Raw genomic sequence first — 8,500 nt, 5'->3', positions numbered from 1 at the left:
CAGCGGAAGTTCAAAACCCTTTCAAAGGTTCTGGTTCTAATTTGCTGGCTCTTCGCATGCCAGTCGTACTAGAAACGTCCTTCATTTCAAAACAAAAGTGTCAACAAAAGTTTATTTAACTTTTGCTCAACTGTGAAATGTTTAATTCAGTTCCTATGGAAATTCAAATTTAATTCAAATGCAATGGAAATGATTAAAATTTTTTGAAGGCCAGCATTTTAAGCTGATTTCATTACTTCAATTTTAACGAAATTTGAAAAATTTTAAAAAATTTCAATTATTTCAGGCACGTTGAACATATTAATTATTTCGAGTGTGTCTATAATTGGCAACGTCATTTACGTGGCGATTACGTCATAGTTTAGAGATAAGCGCATGGTCTACCAATGCCTAATTCAATGTAATTATTTGGTAGAAATTTTTAGAATTTTCGGACATAAGCTTCGAACGATTATCAGTCATTCGCGGCTTTACTGGTTGAGCGATTACAAGTTGACCTGACTACAATCATCGATCGGTCTTTGGGCGGGAGGCAGGCAGACAGGCACTGGTGGATTGAAACCGGTCGGATCTATAAGTTCTATTACGCTCATTATGCAGATTTACAAACATACCGCTGTACTTTAATTAATGACCTTGTATTGGTTAACATATGCGTGGCAAGAATTTACGAGGGCCGATATAAAAATTTTTTATTATTAACATATAAGATTTATGAACTATGGAGAGAATTTAGGAATAATTGAATAATGATAATACATTTTTATTAAAGTCTTCAATAAGGTTGGTGCATAATTCGTAGGATTCGTTCCATCAAACTTAGCATTTTCCTTACTTTATTATCTTAGTGTAATCTTCATTTGGTGTTTTTTTGCATGTGATACAAACAGTCGTTCTCTTTATGATATATTAAACATGCTTAGTTACAACAACTTTAATATAATAAATCGGACACATTCTTGATATCGAAGTGATAGTAGAATACACATTTCCGGGTTTTCTTTTTGGATGGTGAAAAATTATTCATATTCGTCACATTAAAGTCATATTCACATTGAAGTCCTCCACAAATATTTTTGCTGTCGAGTTTTGACCCTCTTCATCGATGAATTGATAGCACTCTTTATAGTCTTTAATACATATGTCCGTCATCGAACTCGTCTCCTTCGATGTTTAAGTAGTTCTCTTTGAAGTTTTTTACAAAATTTTCATTATAAAGGTTTGATTCTCTTTCTTGATGATTAAATAGTTCACATGGAAGCCTTCTACAAACATTTTTTTGTCTTGCTGTCTTTTCCTTCTTTGTCTTTTTTCGATGATTAAATGAAAGTCTACTTAAGTTATTGAAACTCTCTTTCTAAATGATTGCATTGTACTCATTAAAGTCTTTCATAAATATTTTCATTGCAGCGCTTTGATTCTTTCCCTTGATAATTAAATACTTTTCATTAAAGCTTTCCCTATACGTTTTTGTTTTATAAGTCTCCTTCCTCGACAATTAAGTAGTTCTCATTGAAGTCTTTCACAAATATATCATTAGCGAGCTGTGATCTTATTATTAGATAATTAAATTGTTCTCATTGAAGGATGTCATAAATATCTTCGTTGTTTAACTCTGACCATCTTTCACGTTGTTTAAATAGTTCACGTTGAGGTCTTCTGCAAATGATTTCGTTATCGAACTATCACTGTTTTCTTTAATGATTAAATGGTCAATATACATAGTCTTCCACAAATAACTTCGTTGTCACGCTTGACCTTCTCCTTTGATGACTAAATAATTGTTATTGAAGTCTTTCATAAATCTATTTGTCGTCGAGTTTTGATACTCTTCCACGGATTAAACATTTCTTTCTACATTTTAAAGACGTGCATCGTTCGGCTTGAACTTTTAAAATCTTCTTGGCTTGTACTGATTGTTTATTCGCCGGGAAGTTCGTTAGGATCGATAAAAGATTGCACTGCATTTTAACTTCTTTTCAACTATAATTAAATAACGATATTGCTTCTCTCAGATAATGTTTCTCTCTTAGAAATGGGCACCAATAAACAATATCTAAAGCAGGTTCTGAGAGTTATGACTGGTTATATATGATAGTCCTTGTCTGATCAGTGCTATTTACTGTATATGAAGTCGTTTTACTTAGGGGGCATGCTTTTCATTTATTATCTACAAACTGTGGTATTTGAATAGAGAATAAAACATATATTTTATTAGACAACAAAGTCCGTAATTAGAGATAATATATATAACATATTATATATGTTATTATTATATATTATTATAAAAATGTTCATCCTAGACCGTATGGTTGTATGAATTTAAGATATTTTCGATTCAGCAATGATATTGTTGGATGAGATTTCTACTAATGCTAAACAGTTTATAGTTTTGATGAATTATAATATCTTATCCATTGTGCTAGAGCACAATAAGATATAAAAAAGGATGATAGTATACGATACCTGCTATATATTCTATGTTGCTTATATTTTTAAAATTATATAGCTGATTCCAACTAGATTTTTATGATTTTCACTTTAAACGTAAAATGTGATCTATTAAAATCACTTATTTTCAGGAAGGCGTTATGCGGAAAATTTTTCTTCCAACCCTCGTAACGATTTCATAGTAGTTCTAAAAATAGACACATCAGGTGTAAAAATTAATTTTGCACCAAGTTTATTTGAATGGGTCCACATATTTTTATATTCTTTAATAAAATTTAAAGTATTTCGCATAATTTAAAAATAAATCGGTAATTACAAGGCGTTTGCTCTATTAGAAATAAATGCCCACCGTAATAACTAAGAAGGTTCAAAACAAATTAAGTCCACCAGGAGTTGGAGTATATAATAATTTTAAAAATAGATTAAATTAAATAGAAAAAAAAATTAATTTAAAAATTATTTAATTAAAACACTTTACACAACATAATTTAAATAAAACATAAAATTTAATTTAAAACACTTAAAAATCAAAAGAAAATCAATAAAAACTCACTCTGTCGGTTGAATCCTAACCGCGGCTGTTGTGCCCGCATGCGTGCTCAGATCCTGTTTTCTTGTCTGACTTGTTCGTTTGTCTGGGCGACAAGATTCCATCACTTCAACTACCATGGACAGCATTAATGATCTCCCGATCATTGCACTTGCAGCTTCAGTCATGCTCGGCTGCCATTCAACTTTGGCTGTGCAGTCGTAAAAAATGAAATTGTGCCGGTTTACGATTAAGTTCTGAGAGGACTTTTTTACGATTTCATATCAGTTAGGAAGAATTTCTTTCATCCACATTTGCTTTTTTCATATTTCATAATTGACTGCATCTAATTTTATTTACTTGGTTCGGGTTGCTTCATGGGATTCTTACCGTTTCGGCGATTGCCAACAAAATTTTACTATGCGCAGCTATAAAAAAGGGAAGACTTTTGGAGAGGTCTAAAAAGATGAAAAGGGTTAAAGCTGAAGAGTAGTTCAAGGTTTTTAACAACTATGTTGCAATATAAATTTGTTGTAAAGAAGGGATAAACTTGAGAAGCTGCTAGCTAGAAATCAATTAAAGATTCGCGGAAGATCAGATTGCGAGAAGAGTTTTTAATAATATTTGTAAGTAAACATCTGCCGATTGTAATTTCAGTCGGAAATCACATTTTGTCAATATTTCTGTTTAAACAAACTTCTTCTACAAATTAAATTGATGATATAGTAATTTTAGTTAACCATTTATATAAATTCAGATTCTTATAGTATCTTATTCTTATAATAAGAAATTATTTTCATAATAAGATCGTGGAACGAAATTTTTTCTTGAAGTACTTCACCTATTTTAATTATTAATTTATTATTATTAATTAATATCCCTGGCTAAGAAGAGCTTTCTGGTCGAACTTATTTTAGAGCATCGCTATGACAAAATGGTTATTTTTCGCGTTTTCAGGTTTACTAGAATTTAAGATTGGGTGGTGATTTCTAGCATGGATATTAATAAATATGTATATTCTATATTGGAATTAGCAGGGTCAAAAGGTCAGATTTGTAGGTATTATATCAATAAAAATCGAAATGTATCAGTTGGGATCACAGCTTTATAAAAGGACAGGACAAAAATTAACCAATTAACCACTTATTAACTCGATCTTATTGAAAACTTCAGATCCGCATATGATGTTTAACTTAAAAGCTATATAGTATTTTGATTATCCATTTGATTTAAGGTATATTCTGATACTAGTGGATATTCTGATACTTCAGATCCGCATATGATAAACCGATGTTTAACCTAAAAGCTACTATTGTGCTTCTGACTGTTTGTTCCTCTGCATTATACTAGAGTTTAGGACATATAGCCAAACTTGTTGTGGTTCGGTTCTACGTCGGGAAGATATAATTGACCGAACAAGGTTCAGAATTGGAAGATAATCGCTCTTGCCATGTTCAGATATATATAGTAATTTGATTATCCATTTGATTTAAGGTGTATTCTGATACTAGTGGAGAGTATATAGGATATCAAAAATTATGTGTATATTATTATATGTATATGTATATGTATATGTATATGTATGTATATGTATATGTGTGTACATATTATTGGATTGAATTTTTACTTAAGAATCAAGTTCCTCAGGTTTTACTACTCAAGAATAAATCTAAAAGAACCACGTTTTTCACTTTTAATTTTTAACTTAAATAATTTTTCGAAAAAAATTACTGCACATATTTTATGTTTAGTTATGGTTAAAAACAGAGAAAAAAAATTTTTTTTTTGTTTAAAAGATTTTTAATTATAATAAATTTAAATAATTTTAATGTTTTGCAGTTTTTAATGCTTTAAGACATTTGACATTAGATTTTATGTTGTGAAAATGTCCACGATTTGCATACAGTTAAGTACTAAAATAAATTTTTTTATTTTTTTTTTATATAAACAATAATTTTAATTATGCAAAACGTAAACATTTGCGCATTAGAATAAAAATAGCAAAGCAACAAAAGTGTTTTTTATACAAAATCGAAATCGAAAAAAAATTTTATATTAAAAAGTAAAACAAAACAAAACAAATCAACAATATCAAAAACAATAACAACAAGAACGAGCTTTTTTTTCTCACAAACCAAGAGGCTGCTGAGAATATGAAATTGTGCAAATAGCAAGCAATAAATATACTTTGTGCTCCCATTATTATGTGTTCGTACAAATTCCACCACCAGCTGAGAAAGTGGATGCTATGGGAGAAGAAAAGCAGTAACAAAATGAATGAACACACTTGTGGAATGTACGTGTGGAGCAATTCGGCATGAACAGAACAGAAAAGTAAAATGGTACACCACTAGTTCGTGCATGCACGATGTTGATATGTTAAATGCGATGGTGTGGGGAGCAGAAGCAGAAGCAAAAGCAAGCACAGCCAGTAGTATGGTAGCTTATTAAATATGTTTCTTTTATTCGGCTTTTTTGCTTTGCTTATTGCTGTGTGTTCGGGTTTGTGTACATACACACTCGTGCATATACTGCAAATGTTCGTTTATTTTTGGTTACGCTGATTTCGCTCAAGTGCGCTCTGCTACGCCGTACGCTGTACGGCGTACACTGGTAGTAGTGGTCGCGCTGACAGATTAGAAAATCGAAATGAAAAAGCGACGAATCAGTTGTCTGTTCGCATCCAACTAAGCAAGTGGGGTCTGTACTAAAGTGATTTTAGTTAAAAGCCACGAGGTCGAGTGTTAAGAATTTCAAAATAAAAAAGAAAAATTATTTAACAGCTAAAGTTATCAGAACCAAGTTCTATTTCGGTGAACTATAAGGAATTTTCAAAATATATAGAAAAAATAATAATCGCAACGAATATTTAATTGAAAAGAAAACGGTTCAAAAGTAAGAAAGAAAGCAAACGGGTAAAGCAGCAACGTCTCAGACGTCGTAGTTGCACAAAAAATAAAATCACAAAAAAAGTTTTTATATTTTTAGCAAAAATTTTAGTTTACTTTTTGTTTTTTGTAATAAATATTTTTTTGATCTTCATTAATCTGAGCAAAATTTTTAAAAATTTGTTTCTCGTTGATTGGCAAAAAAGAGCGTGTGAATTTTTTAAAAAATGTAAAAAACAAAATAAACGCAAAGAGTGCAAAAGTTAAATCAAAACACAAAATTAAACAAAATAATTTTAATTTAGTGTTTTTTTTTTGTTTTGGTATATTGCGTATCAAATTAAACAAATAACGTTTTTTGGTTTTTAAATAAAAATTTACTTTTATTTTTTCTATTTTTGTTTTTGTTGTGTTGCTTCAAATATTAAATTGGCCTGAATCGGTGACGTGACGTTGCTGATTTTATAGAGTCTCATTACCACTGTTTTAATTTTTACTACGTTTTTATTTATTTATTTTGTTTTTTTTTTGTTTTTTGAAATTTTTCTCATTGTTGCGTTCCAATAAAAGCGTGGAACCCAACTTTTGGTATGGTTCTTTTTCACTTAACGTTTCGCTTGTATTCACAGATTCAGTGTGGTGTGTTCAAATATTTTAACTAAACGGTGTGGAGCCGTATATCGAACATAACATAAATTAATTAAAACAAATACAACAACAAGAAATATAGTAAAATCTCGAAAATTAATAAAAAAAAAGTGTTAAAATGCCTAATAAATTTTTGCTTGAATGTTAGGAAAATGAGAAAATTATGATTTATTAAACACTTTCTAGTAAAAAAAAAAGAAGTGAACCCACAAATGTTACAAGTGTTTCAAGTTGCAAAAAGTACAGCGCGCAAACGTAATCAAAACAAAAAAGATTAAAAAAAAAAAATATAATAAAAGTAACAATAACAAACAAAGTAGTAAAAAAGTGTTGAATAATAAGTTTTTACTATTCTATAAACAATTAAAAGGTTTACAATTGCAAAGTGCACGTTTTTTGAACTTCGTCACCGGCTTTGGAGTCAAATTGTGGGAAATAATTTGCATAAATCAGCAACAAAATATCAGCAAAACAAAAAATACGCATTCCCATTGTAAGTGGTTTTTTCATGTTTTTTTTTTTTAATTTATCATATGACAAATTATAATAATTTTTATTAATTCAATAACATTTATTTGTATAAAATATACTTTTATTACTTCAATTAGTTTTAAATTGAATTTATAATTATAGTATTCAAGTAATGCCATTATTGATAAAATATTTTTTCCCCATACCGATGAAAATTTAATTCAGGCGTATGTATATAAGAACGATATGAATATATTTGACCCCAGTATATTCATCAATACTGTGGTCAATTAACTACTGGCGGTGGTAAATTATGACTAGCGTTGGGAATTTAGTATGAGCATTTCCCATAACTTCAAATATAAGTATTTAATTTTTTTCAAGTATTATATATGCAGTTTCGAATAATAATAATATAAGCCATTAAATAATTACATTTTGGTATCATATACATTATGATTAATATTATTGTAAATAATATATTTTACTTATATACTTAGCATACTTAGTTAATGCTGTCCTTCTCTCCAAGTGGGGCATGGGAAAATTTTGGCATATTTATTATTTTGTTGCTTAAGTTTATTTATCAAATAAATTTAAATCTCTTTTTTGTTTTAAGACATTCATATATATAAATATTCAAACCGATTCTGTAAAGTTCTTCACGAGTTTTAAGTTTAAGGAAATCAATTGTAATAAAATAAAAAATAAATAAATAAATAAAATAAAATACATAGTATAAATGAAAAAAAAAATCATTAATAAATAAATAACATTAAAATTAATATTAAAGATTTATAAATAACTAAGATAAACGAGTACATAACGATAACTTTAATTATTATTTAAAATAAATGAACAATATTAAATAATAAATAATCATACTTAACAAAATCTAAAATAAAATTTTAATAATAATATATAAAAATAATAAATATATAAATAATAAATGAATAAATAATATTAATAAATCAATACTATTAAAATAGTCAATAATAAAAATTAGAAAACAAAAATGACTGAGATATTTAATATTTCTTAAAATAAATTAATTAAATTAATTTTATAAATAATAATTTTATAAAGAAAACAACGTTGCAATACTTTATTACGCAAATAATCTGTTAGAAAACATTGTTTAAAAAATGAAATTAATTACAAATATAAAAAAATATAGATATTAAAAACTGTTTTAAAATTGTTTCATAATATACTTGAGTTAGTTGCTAATCCTTATACATATCTACTTTCATAATTACTGCAGTCCTTCCAGTGGAGCAAAAGCCTCTATATATATCTATATATATTTAAATTCGATACATAAATTCAAATAAAAAAATTGTAATAAGATAAAGAAACAGATTATTAAAAATAAATACAAAAAAAAAAAAATTATACATTATTTATAATTATAATTATTATTTATAATTATAATTTATAATTAAATTAGTTTTCAGTTCATAGCACTTCTTTCGTAAAACTAGGTTTAATTTCTCAGAAATAAAAATTTATT

The 8,500-nt window shown here is 27.9% G+C and overlaps 1 protein-coding gene across 1 annotated transcript in view; it reads left to right on the top strand.

The window, feature by feature from the left end:
• Nucleotides 1-6,649: 6,649 nt before the first annotated feature.
• Nucleotides 6,650-8,500, top strand: part of LOC119676320 (forkhead box protein O-like) — a 297,012-nt gene continuing 295,161 nt past the window's right edge. The window contains exon 1 of the mRNA XM_038087561.1: nt 6,650-7,009. The gene's annotated coding sequence lies outside the window, so the exon portion shown is untranslated. The remainder of the gene's footprint in view (nt 7,010-8,500) is intronic.

This window comes from Teleopsis dalmanni, chromosome 2 (assembly GCF_002237135.1).
Source record: "Teleopsis dalmanni isolate 2A chromosome 2, ASM223713v2, whole genome shotgun sequence".
Taxonomy (NCBI): Eukaryota; Metazoa; Arthropoda; class Insecta; order Diptera; family Diopsidae; genus Teleopsis; species Teleopsis dalmanni.
The sequence above is the reverse complement of the archived record's forward strand: the minus strand, read 5'-3'. Positions and strand labels throughout refer to the sequence as shown.